The 12163-nt window shown below is 46.6% G+C and overlaps 1 protein-coding gene across 2 annotated transcripts in view; it reads right to left on the bottom strand.

Annotated features, from left to right (window-relative positions):
- AMOTL1 (angiomotin like 1) overlaps nucleotides 1–5714 on the bottom strand; it is a 74498-nt gene extending 68784 nt beyond the window's left edge. For both annotated transcript variants that reach the window (XM_030234419.2, XM_050970985.1), the window contains exon 1: nucleotides 5207–5714. The gene's annotated coding sequence lies outside the window, so the exon portion shown is untranslated. The remainder of the gene's footprint in view (nucleotides 1–5206) is intronic.
- Nucleotides 5715–12163: the final 6449 nt, after the last annotated feature.

Here is a 12163-nt window from a genome sequence, read left to right as displayed (position 1 = left end):
CATGACCCAGGAATGTGCTGGTGCTTCCTCAACTGGCCAGACCTGCAAGAAATCATTTCACACATTCTCTTGCTCAACACCTTAATTGAGTAGAATGAAATGCTTGTCTGTATATGTTTGGTGAGCTGCGAGCAGGACAGGTCATTGCATGCGCAGGCAGAGCAGGGCTGGAGTTTTTTGATGTAGCAAATTCACCTGAATTGCAATTAAGAGGTGCTGAGACTTCGGGCAAATTTGGGTGGACTAAGTAATTAGTTTAAGCTGAAAGAGAAGAAAAAGAGTCCTGAGAAGAGCAGCAAGACTCCACCTTGACATTTTAAAAACTGATTATTTTTCTCTTGTTCTTTCAAATGCTGGTTTTGGCTTGAAAGTGACCTGGTTTGCTTTTTCTTTTCTTTTTTCTATTTTTTTTTAAGTCATGAAAAGCAGTAAATAATCTCAAACCAGAACATCTCATGCTACGCTTAAGAAAAGAAATCAAAGAAGAAAAGAAATCAAAGAAGAAAAGAAACATTCTCCTTTAGGGGGTGATCCAAACCAAAAAGTATTTTCAATTTTTCCCTTCAGACACTGAAATGAAAAACCTATTATTTGTACAGCTACACTACTGAAAGGCATCACTTCAATGTGTACCGCTGGCAATTTCTTCTTTCTACCTGCCAAGGGAGGGGTTTGTCTTCAAGTTCAATAAAAGTAAAAGAGAGAAAGAACAAAAGGGCAATTTATCAGCGTAGCATAGGAGATAAAATGGCTTTTCCATATTTACTTGTTTCTCTGAAAGAGGGAACCTCAGCTCTTTGCTGCCTGTTCCACTCTGCTCAAAATCATACAGACATGAAATCTTATAGACACGAGTCCTGAGCCCTCATCACACAGATTAATTGCAGATGTGACTTCATGGACATGTAGTCCTTCTGACTCCATGGACATGTAAGGCCTAACCAACATTAGAGAAAGAAAAGGTCAAAATTTATTTGGGTCAATAACAGCAGCAGTGACAAGCACCCAGAAGATCATAAACCTCAGTCCTTGCTGTAGCTCTGGAGCATCCATCTCTTCCCTTCACAGCAGAACCTGATGTCAGCAGAGGCTGCTGGTGTCAGGTGTTGAGCACCAGCATCAGAGATGGGTTTGTCTCACCACAGAGCATACATTGTGCCCACTGTCTGCTGTGGCTGCCCAACAGGATGGGATGGGAGGGAAAGGGGTGGGTGGAAACACAGGACAAGGCCCACTAGATGCATTTATATTCATGCAATAGACCTCTTGCTAAAATGCAGAGCTGGAGAAGGAGACATCGCTGCTTGGGATGGGGTCTCACCAGGGCTGGAATCACAGCTCCAGCTGCTTGAAGGGCTCAGCCTTGCTACAATCAAAAATCAGCACCCATTAACTCAGTCTTTCAAGAAGACAAATCAAATGTGAGATTTTCAAAGGGCCTGCACTCAGGTTCTGTGTGCAGTCTTCATCCAGGGCAAGGGGTGCTCATTTTACACACCTATAGCTGCCACCATTCCTCTGAGGAAAAACATGGTGAGAAAAGAGCCACATTCCTCCTATATCCTGATACAATATTAAAAAAATAATAGGGGCTAAATACCTTAAGACACCTTTCACTCTGTAACTTTTACTGCACCACAAAAACAGCAACACAGATCACAAGGACTGTCCATTTTCAATCTAACCTGCAAATTTCATCTAAACTACAGGAAAAAACAGCATAATATTGGAATGACCATTTCACCAATGTTTTACAATCCTTCTAATCTGTCAGGAGTGGCTGCTGGAGCACAAGCCCCAGTTAAGCTCCTCTTCTGGAGCATTTCCAGTTCGAGACAATCTGCCACACAGCCTCTCAGAGAACTCAGCAACTGCATGGGGATTTTTTTTTTTTTTAAATTTTTTTTTTTTAGTACCATAAACTGTAGAATTCACATGGCCAGAACAGCAAGAAAATAAAAGTTAATGACATGAGATTAACTCAGACAGAAAAGAGATTAAAGCATCAAACCCTAAATGCTACAGCAAGCAGGGGCTTGATGTGCTGGACAAGTATAGGCTGGAATTGTTTGCCCAAACACTGCCCTTAAAATTGGCTCCATCCACATAGCTCAGGTGCTGCTCAGTGGAGATGAAGGTGCTGTGCAAAGGATCTCACATTTCTCTGAACTATCACGTCTCCTCCCATATGGTTCATCTTTAGAGCTCTAACTGCCTCCACCTACTTGACTGGGAGTAAAATTCAGTGGCTCTTCCAGAAGACACTGACCCAGCTACTTCTCCTCTTCTCCATGAGGCACAGTGTAACGAGATACTCAATTCAATCTGATCCAGCTAGATCACACCAGGGCTGGTGACCACCTGAGGCTGGTGATACCCACACACCACCTTGCTGCTCTGAGCCTCCAGAGCAGCATGCTGGAGCCCTTTGCATTTAATGATTTCTTGGTTTAGATGAACAGCCTTTCCAACACCTTGTAGCACCCAAGAAGAGTTCACGTGTGATCCCTTCTGGATAGCATCTGTCCTGGGGGAGCTAGGTAGTGTGGGGTGCACACAACCTGTTCCTGGGGTCAGAGCAGCCCCAAGCCACACCATCCCATTGCTTGGGGGCCAGGCCAGGGCTGGTGACTGCAGAGCCACCACCAGCTTGTAGCAGCCTGGTGTAAGAGTGAGCTTGGGCAGGGACCGTGGCCAGAGAAAGGCTACACAGCAGCTGAGGTGGTCACAAGTCATCAGAGGTCTGCTAGGTGGGGCAGCAGGGAGCACACCAAGGGGAGAGGGGTTCAGTATCCATGTGGAGAGAGAGGCTGGGACAAGGGAGAATAATCTGTTTCTGTTCATGTTGCAAACCCTGCAGGGGAGGCTGGCCATTGCTAGAGTGTTCTCCAGCAAAGAGAGGACACTGATCCTAACACATGCTTCCATGCAACTTCTGGGGTTTGGGATCAATATTCACCCCACCAAAGGGATGATATTTGCAGCCAAGGCAGACCCGAGGCTGATAACAGATGCAGGGGGTGAAGAAAAGAGCTTAGTTCAGCTGGAGATGAGGAAGAGATCTTGGCCAGGCTGTGGGAGAAGGTCTCTGGCAGCAGCCTTGCAGCAATCACACATGGGATTAAATGCAGTGAGACAGATCCTTCTACCTGTGATGTTTCCCAGAGCCCTGCAATAATACAAGGATAGCCTTTTTTTTCATCAGGCATGCGCTGGGAACCTCCCTCCCCATGCTCAGCAAAGGGGCCTCAAGGTGCCTACACAATAACCCAGACCCTTCCCAATCCAGTGAGTCCAGAGAAGTTAAAGTATCCCCTGACCCATAGTTTTGCCCAGATTAAGATACTCAGATTAAAAAGCTGATTAAACTTTTGACAACTTCTGTGTCAAAAAGGCCATGTACTCGGAATGTGAGGGCAGTGCCAAGGAGAAGTCTCGTCACTTGGACAAGCAGCAGCTGCTCTTGGGCAGGGATCACTGCTCTGCAAGGGCACTGCCTTCCTGCAGCTGTCCATCTGCCCAAAGGCAACATGAGTGGGAATGGGAAGGTCTGACTGAGCCTTACAGAGCTGAGCAGGGCAGGATCAGGACTTTGAGGGGGACAAACTTGTTTAACCTGGAGCAGCGTGGGCACAGTGAAAGGCACAAGGTGATAAACTACTTCCCCTGTACCCCAGAGCTCAGCCTGACGGCTGCCTTTAATCACCCACAGCTGTTCTTTACTGCCTTGGATGTGCTCTCCTTTAATTAGCCCAAAAGGTGACTAATGAGCTATTTGTTAATGTCATCAATCAAAAAGCTCTTTTTGTAGCTGGTCTGAAAGAGGTTTTTTTTAAAAAGCATCGAGTTTCAGCCAGCTGGCAAGGAGCATGATCACAAGCTAATTACATGATCTCATGGCAGTTATCTCAAACTAATACATCATTAATCTGACCTTACGACAGCTAAAGGAGAAGCCCAGAGCCAAGAAGCACTTGAACACTCCACAGTTCTCAAGACAGGAGCCCTTTTTATAAAAGCTGCAGGTCTATACACAGCAGGCACATGTTAGGGCAAGCTGCAAGCTGTATTGCTCCCTTACCCTAACAAACAAAAACATTCACAAGTCAGGAAACGCACAATCTCCTCCAAAGGGAACGTTCACTGAAACACAGCCACCATCCCCCTGACTCAGCTCAGGGCTGCAAGGATGACCAGAGAGGGAAGAGGCTCAAGGTCAGGATCCCAACATCGCTCAGGAACCCTAAGGCATTTTTGATAAGCTTTCTGTGGGACAAAGCCCTTTTGGAGGACCTGTCCCAGTCTGGTCTCAGAGGACAGGTGGGTAGTTTCAGGTCACCTGCACTAATGGGGATGGGCACTAGAAGTGATTGTTATAGCTAAAATATCCTGGAAGCTAATTGCCTGTGAAGATGACTGGCACTAGAAGCTCCTATCTATCCTCTATGTCCCTTTGGATGTAAAGGTAGGAGGCAAACCAATAAATACATTCCTATTTACATGTCATGACTTCTTTTAAATAGCTCACCTCTAACTGTGGACCATCATCCACACAGATAACCAGAGAAAATCTTGAAAACCTTTGAGAATAATATCCTTAGTTTCAACAAAACTCTTACTCTCACTCTTGAGCAAGGGCACCCCCCAAAATGGTCCCAAAGGAGGTGCTCACAAACCTGTCCCTGCCATCTCAGAGGCATGGCAGGATATCAGGATCCACTTTGCAGTTCTCCAGGACCACAGTGCAGGAGATGCTGGGTGTGCATATCAATATAGATTTGGGGTGAATTTAAGACCTGTAAGGTCCTCCAAGTCACCATATGGAATAAAATTTCTCTTTCTTACTTCTCTGGTTTTCTTCCTAAGTCAGAAAATTGAATTGCAACTCCTTGAAACGAAGTTTTTGTCTCTTTTTGTGCCTGTTGCAGAGCTGTCTGTTTTAAACTAGCAGAACCAAATGCCACCACACCTCAGCTCTGCCAGTTATCTTCACAGGCAATTAGCTGCCAGGATATTTTAGCCATAATAATCACTTATCTACTTAAGAGATGATAATTTCTCTGTGCTTCCCTGACCTCTCAGAAAACACATTACTGTCTTTTTTTTTTTTTTTTTTTTGCAGTCATAGGAGAAAATGTTCCTGTTCCAGCCTCAGTTCAGACAACATCTTTAAAAAAAAGGTTAACATAGAAATGGTAAATCTTACCTGAAAAAACACCTGTGATTTCTCTGGTGACAAAAAGCCTCTCTGCCTAGCTGGTGCAAGACCAAAGCTTTCCTGAGAAATGTTTGTCTTCTGTTGGGTAAGAGCTCCACAAAAACTATGTAGCCATTGCCTGGACTTGCTTTAGTTTGGGTAGGTAAGTCAGGGGAATTCAGCTGCTCTTGTGTGTTCAAAGAGCTTCAAAATGCTCTACACCACCTCTCGCATTATGGTTCCCACAAGAATGCCAGGTATGTGTCTGTCTTCCTGAGTCACGCAATTATCTATGGGAAAGTAACCCATAGAAACCCAGCAGAAGGGAAAAAATAAAAACCCAACTGGCTGTCTAAATCCCTCGACAGCCAGATGCAGACCTGCAAGGAGATCTTCTCAAAGAGGCTTTGCTAATTCCCACATCCAAAATGCCAAAGCTAGCAGAGATGTTGGGCTGTCTGCTTGTCGCCTTCCTCAGCAGTTTGCAACACCACATGTGGGAAGCGCCAAGCAGAAGGAGCAGCCCAGTCTCAAAAGCAACCACAGCACTGTAAGAGACAATCTGAAGCTCATTGGGTTGCCCAGGTTATGGGATGGCCTCTAGCCAGGAGGAAATGTAGGGTGAAATAGTCTCTGATGACTGCTGCTAATGAAGGCTGAGTCATCAGTGACACGGAATGAAAAAATGGTGTGATGCAGCGGTGTCTGGGCTAGTTACATCTTGATAAGGAAGGTGGATGTCTTCCTGGGTTTTCCCTTGAGTCAGAAACACCTGGGGAAAGTGATACCTGGAAAGGGATATCTACCATGATCAAATGCCACCTCAGGCAGTCTCAGAAGAGGAATAAATAACTTGAGAGAATTTTACCTTCTAAGTTAACTTTCCAGAGAAGCCACTTGTACCAAGCAGATGGGAGGAGATAAGAGTGTCAACGAAGAGCAAAGAGTGAAGGGAAATACCCTGCCTTCTTGCCTGGAAAAATATGGTCTTACCACGGTGAGAATGGCTCCAGCAGATGTTCACACTCTGCAGTCTTTTTCTAGAGTGACCAATTTTCCTGTATGATTTCCAACAAGGACATCCCAGAAGTGAAGCTCCAATTCCTACATGACATCCAAAAGCTCACTTCAGCATAGGCAGCCCACACAACTGTGGCAGATGTGAACAGATCTTGGTTTCTGCTCCATCTCCTGAAAGATCGTCAACATTCATCATGTCTTTTGGCAGCTTATGGTACTCAGGAGATTACATAAAATTTTGAGCTTGGTTGTTAAGTGCTTCCAGATACCAGATTAGACAGAAATCCTCACACCTAAAGGCAAACATCCCCCATTCCCAGGGCCAGGAGGGCTTCAAGCACCCCTGTGTACTGGATGACAAAGAGAAATGTGTTGTGCAGCATTCGAGCCAACTCTGAGGCTTGGCTTTATCACCCCATCCCACTGGCCAGCATTGCCTAAGACATCTGTCAGTATCTGGCTGTGCTTGGCACCTTCATGCAGTGCAAGCAGGTTGGGATGCTGCCAGGCACGAGGTGGGTTGTTGCCTGTGTTTTCAGGAAGCCAGCAGGTCCAGGAGCAGCAGCCAGGGAAAAAAGACTCTCAGATACCTTGCACTCCCATCCTTTCTCCAATGGCATAGCTCTGGCCACAAAGGAAAGAGCATTCAAGCTCTTACCAAGAGACATTTTGGTGACTGCCAGCATGGTGCCAACTGGTGCTGGCTGTCTTGCAGCCAGAGTCTGGAGCAGTGAAAGCTGCTGGCTGTGCCACCACCTATGCACAGGTGAGGAGCCGAGAGAGCCCTGGCTGTGCCCTCCTCACACCCAGGCTCCCTCACCACAGCTGTAGAGCAGCAGGAGCAGAACCAGCAGTGTCAAAGCTCTCCTACCAAGCCCCTGTTGTGCTGATTCACCAGAATCCATCCTGGAGGATGGGGATGCCACCAGGCTTCAGCTCTGTAGTGGGAGAAACTTGGAGAAATCACAGGTTGGATAGAAGTCAACTAATGGTCATTTCTGTGATGGAATCTTTGGGTTAAGCTTCTTTTTTTTAAAAAAATACTACATAGTAGGCTTGTAATTATAGGGATACCAAGTCCTGATGGCTTTTCCAGGCCTGTTGACTTGGGGCATGCTCTTACCTTCCTCCTGGCATGTCTGTGCAGGGCTGTGGTCGCCCCACCATGGCACAGGCTCATCCACTCCTGCACAAACATCCTGGGGAGCCAAAACCGCCTTCAGGAGGGTGAGAAGCCAGTGCTGCGTAATTCACGGTGCTTCACCGCTCTTTCACTGTGAGTCATGAGCTTCCCAGGAGATTTAGAGCCAGAGGCACCCATCTGCCTTGAATCAAATGGAGTGGATGGTTTCAGCCCAAGCCAAGCTCCCAGGTGAGTCTGGGCGAGGCAGAGATGAGCAGTCATTGCACTGCAGCGCATCTGCTGCAGAAAGGTTTATCCACAAAGTGGGTAAACCCACTCTTTCCTCTTTTCCTACCCTGCACTGAGGACAACGGATGGTGCTCTTGCCCTTTCTCCAGCCACATCACCTGAGCCATGCCCCTGGGTGCCCATGGAAAAACTCCCATCCCTTGCTCCTTATCCTGCTCACCAGTTCTTCTGAACTGATGGCAGAAGTCTTCACAATGGGGCCTGTCTTCTGCTACACATCTGCATGGATGTAAACACTGCATTCCTCCAAAAGAGTGCAGCAAATAGAGCAGATGATCATACCAGTCAACAGGATGAGAGGGGTCATCCTACTGTTGTTGGAAAATTGTCTGAAAACAGACATTCATTCCTAGGAAAGCCTTTCTGGGCCTCACCTCACAGGGCAGCTCAGGCATGAGAGAGGTTGGAGGGAGATTGTCCACATCATGAATGCTGGTGGGGTCCTGCACAGATGACTCTTGAGAAGCAGTGGAGTCTCCTGGCTGAGGGCTGGGTTGTCCCAGTCCCCACACCTAGACCATGCCATGCCTGTAACGCTTTCTTATTCACAGACATGCTGGGTTGCCTTTTCCAGGGAGAGGAGAAAAGTGGAACTGATGGTAGGAAGGAGATAAGTCCCAGGCCAGGTGCAGGCAGTGGGGAGTCTCAGGTTACTTGTGGGTTGCAGGCAGAGACGGGCAGCAGTGCCTGGGTTATTCAGTGATGGGAGTCAGAGAGGAAGAGTTGTGTCTCATTGAGACCCTGACAAACAGCATGGCCATAATCACCATAATTTTCTTCCCAGTGAAGGATGGGACAGGCTGAGGAAGCTTCTTTGCTCAAGTATCCACATGCATCCTTCAATGCAATTGAGGCTCAGGCAGGATGTCTACTGGCAGGCAGGAAACACTTTTTTTTGTAATATTTTCCAGAAGACTGACTTAGACATAAAATATTTACAGGTCCCTCTTCAGAGAAACTCGCTTTGGGGACAATCTTTCTGCGCTGAACAAAAGCAGAACTCTGAAAACAAAAATACAGAGAGAATCCAACACAGAGGGAATCCAACCAGCCTCTCACTGAATTACTTTCCTCGGGATCAGACAAGAGCAGAAAAGAGGTTGGTAAGGTGGTGGTGATGTTGGTGACTACGGGAGGAATTGATGGCAAATTCCATCAGGTGTAAGGATGTCTCCTTACACCCAGCAGTCTGGTGCCAGTTTATGAGGGTGTGATGATCTCTGCCTCTGGGGCCAGCCATAACACCAACATCTAATGTCTTGCCACTGGGATCACAGAAGTGCAGCCAACAGTTGCTTCCTGCAGACCTCCTCCCGGCTGCCTGCTCTTCCCTGTGAACTGTGTGGTGGGATGCTGGGATCACTTCCTACTTCACTTTCTCTGCAGGTCTCCTTCTCTAGTTGCAGGAGGATCTGGATGCATCCAGGGCAGAGCCTCACCTGAGAGAGGGCTCCATCTACCCACTGGCACGGGGGGCCAGGGCTGCTCCCAGGGTATGAGGATGGTGCAATTATAACCCCAACATTAATGACACTGAGCAAGATTTTAGCCACCAGTCTTATCAAAGGCATGGTGGTGGGTGAGTCCCTGTCACCAAGCCCTTGCCTCACTCTCTTTTGTTCTCATGAAAAACTAGAGAGGACCTGATGCTCTGCATCAGAAAAAAAACAAAAAGCTGAAACTTCTATATATCTCAGTAAAGAGACATGCCATTTTCCAGCCAGGTCTACTTGCTACTTAAGAAAAAAACCTGACTTCACCAGAGAAACATCAGCATTGCAGTGGCGTTTGTTTCGGCTGAAATTTGAAGCACGTCATCTCCTTTCCTTTTAGTAACTCCTTTCAATGCTCCTAAGTATCTGCTAGACTTTTATTTTGTATCAATAAGGGCTTTTCAATTTGTGCCTGTTATTTAAACTCTCAGCACGGAACCAAAGTAACAATTATCCACCCCCTGGTTTGCTGATTCACCAGACACTCTGACAAACGCTGATGCCATGCAGCCAGCATAAGCTATCGGTGAGGAACAGCCGTAAAAAAAGTGTCTGCTCAGGTCAATTATGGAAGAGCAAGGTCTGACAGGATGTGTCCAGCTGCATCCTGCACACTGAGACACCTGGTGATTTAATCATCCCTTGAGGTGGTATTACTTTCATTGTAAGCACATTGCTGAAAAATTCATCAGCAATCCAACATTGGTGGTAGCCCTTCTCAAATGGAAACAGCTCCAGGTGTGGGGCAAAGAGAAACCTAATCTGGTCAATAATATTTTAATATTTTCCCTGACTTCAAGGAATGATGGAGCAGACCCCCCATTTGCAGTAAAGTAAATGGATGGTGATACCTTTTTTTTTTTTTTTTTTTTACTATATGTAAAAAACTTTTTACTTTTTACCAAATAACTGCCCTACACTTCTTAATAGCCAAGAAGATACATCCAGTAATACTGACATGTTTTTGATGGTGCAAATAAACTAAAAAACCTTCCTGTGGCTTTACCACTCACTTCACTGTAACAGTCTGTCCTACCCAGGTTGGCTACTACAATTCTCTAATCAGAAGTATCGTGGCTATGAACTCTTTTAGGGGCTGCTTAGGAGTCTTTTGCTGCCATGAATAAAACAAAGAATAAGCTTCAAATTCTATTAAATACATTAATTTTTGCCTGACTCCCTCTCCCCCAAAGAAAGCAACTGCTCTCAGGCCTTTTTCTGTTCTTATGCTGGAAGCATTCTTATTGGGTTTGAGCAAACTGGGGGCATCTTCTTCTAGGGTATGGAGCAATTCCATGTCTCTTCCCAAAAAGATGGCGTGACAGAGGCTGCACTTGCCCTTTTCTTTCTTTCCAGTAAGCCACTACATTTAGGCTTCCCCCCAAAATTATGTCAGTCTTTGATTGCCTATATATCTCAGTCTTGTCTCTCCACAAAAACAGACACGGCCCCTTGCAAATCCATCTTCTCCTCCCCTATGGGGACACTGAACCACATGGAATGTAAGAATGGATTATCTGCAACACCAAGATTTAGGCCTTTCCCTCTAGATTTTTTCATGATGGATGAAACATTGCATATGTTCCGTGGATGTGGCCTGAAGGAGACCAAATCTACCTCTTTCCCCCCATGAGCAAGCTGTAACAGCCCATTCTTGGCTGTCTGTGTCTTTGGCTGCACCAGCAGCCAAAGGGTTTTCCATTGCTGATTTTTATCCAGGCACTGGAGCATGCCCACCAGTCTCTGCAGTTTTCCAAAGGGCTTTCATTTGTGTCTGCAGTGGCCAGGATGCACAGAGACCTCAGGGATGCTCCCTACCCATGGAAGTGCCGTGTCCCCTCAACACTTGGACTCATGAGGATCAGCAGCAGCTCCTGTGGTCCCTATGTTCACCCCACTGCCTCCCAATTGCCAGAGGAATCATATTTTCCTGGAAATTATCAACCAGTGCTTTTTTTTCCTTTCCCCCCCCCTCATTTCAGGAATGTACCACTTTCAACAAAACTTTTGCCAGGAAAAGTTTCTTAGGTTGGAACTTTTAGTCCGTGTGTGGAAAAACCACCTGGGAGGCAGCAGCAGTCAGCAGTCAGGGCAGGGCAATGGTGGGACCTCAGCTGGCCTGTTTCAATGCAGGTCTCTGAAATGAGCTTCTACAATCTTGGGCTCTATGTCCTCTTCCAAAAAAACTAATAAATCAAAAAACATAGAGATGAGATTTGATCCTCCTGTGAAGCTGGGGGGCGGAAGGGGGATGGGCAGGGGGGAAGCTATATAAAGATGAAAAAGTGTTTCTTCCCAGCCTTAGCTCAGCCTGTTTAACTCCCAGGGTAAGTTCTCCACACATTTCCCGTGATGCTGGCAATCCCAAGCCAGGATTGCACTATCTGCACCCTCTGCAGCTCAGCTCTGGCAGAAGGGCTCCAGACTCCAAGGAGTATTTAACAGCCTGCAGCCAGACTGAAGTGCAGAGGTGATGGATGTTCTGTGCTAACTTGGCTCAGCCCTTCCACCCACCCGTGTCCTGCTCAGACAGCAAAACATCACAAATGACTGGGACTGCTTTTCCCTAATAGCACTGAATAAGTCCATCCTCACAAACAACCATGCCCCACCAAAACATCTGCATGGCAAAACTCCTGTTCCTCACATCTCATCCTGATCACCAGTCCTTCTGAACTGGTGGGGGAAAGGTCTTGTGCTAAACATCTGCCCAGCTGCAAGTACTGCACTCCTCTGAAAAAGCAGACAAATGGAGAAAGAGGTTTGCACCAGGCAATGGGATGAGATATTCTGTGGCTGCCTAATTCTGTCTGAAAACAAACACTTTTTCCTAACAAAGTCTTTCTGGCCTTCACTTCTCAGGGAGGAGCTGAGTGGGAGCTAGACCATCCTGAACACTGGTGGGGTGTTGCACCACTGCCTCTTGGGTTCAGGAAGGGAAGGAGTGAAGTGGATGGGAAGCTGGTGGGGAACTGCCACCTACTCAGCATTTTTGTGAAGCAAGCCCTTTGTTTCCCTTGT

This window comes from Serinus canaria, chromosome 1, assembly GCF_022539315.1.
Source record: "Serinus canaria isolate serCan28SL12 chromosome 1, serCan2020, whole genome shotgun sequence".
NCBI classification, from domain to species: domain Eukaryota; kingdom Metazoa; phylum Chordata; class Aves; order Passeriformes; family Fringillidae; genus Serinus; species Serinus canaria.
This window is presented reverse-complemented; position numbering and strand designations above follow the sequence as displayed.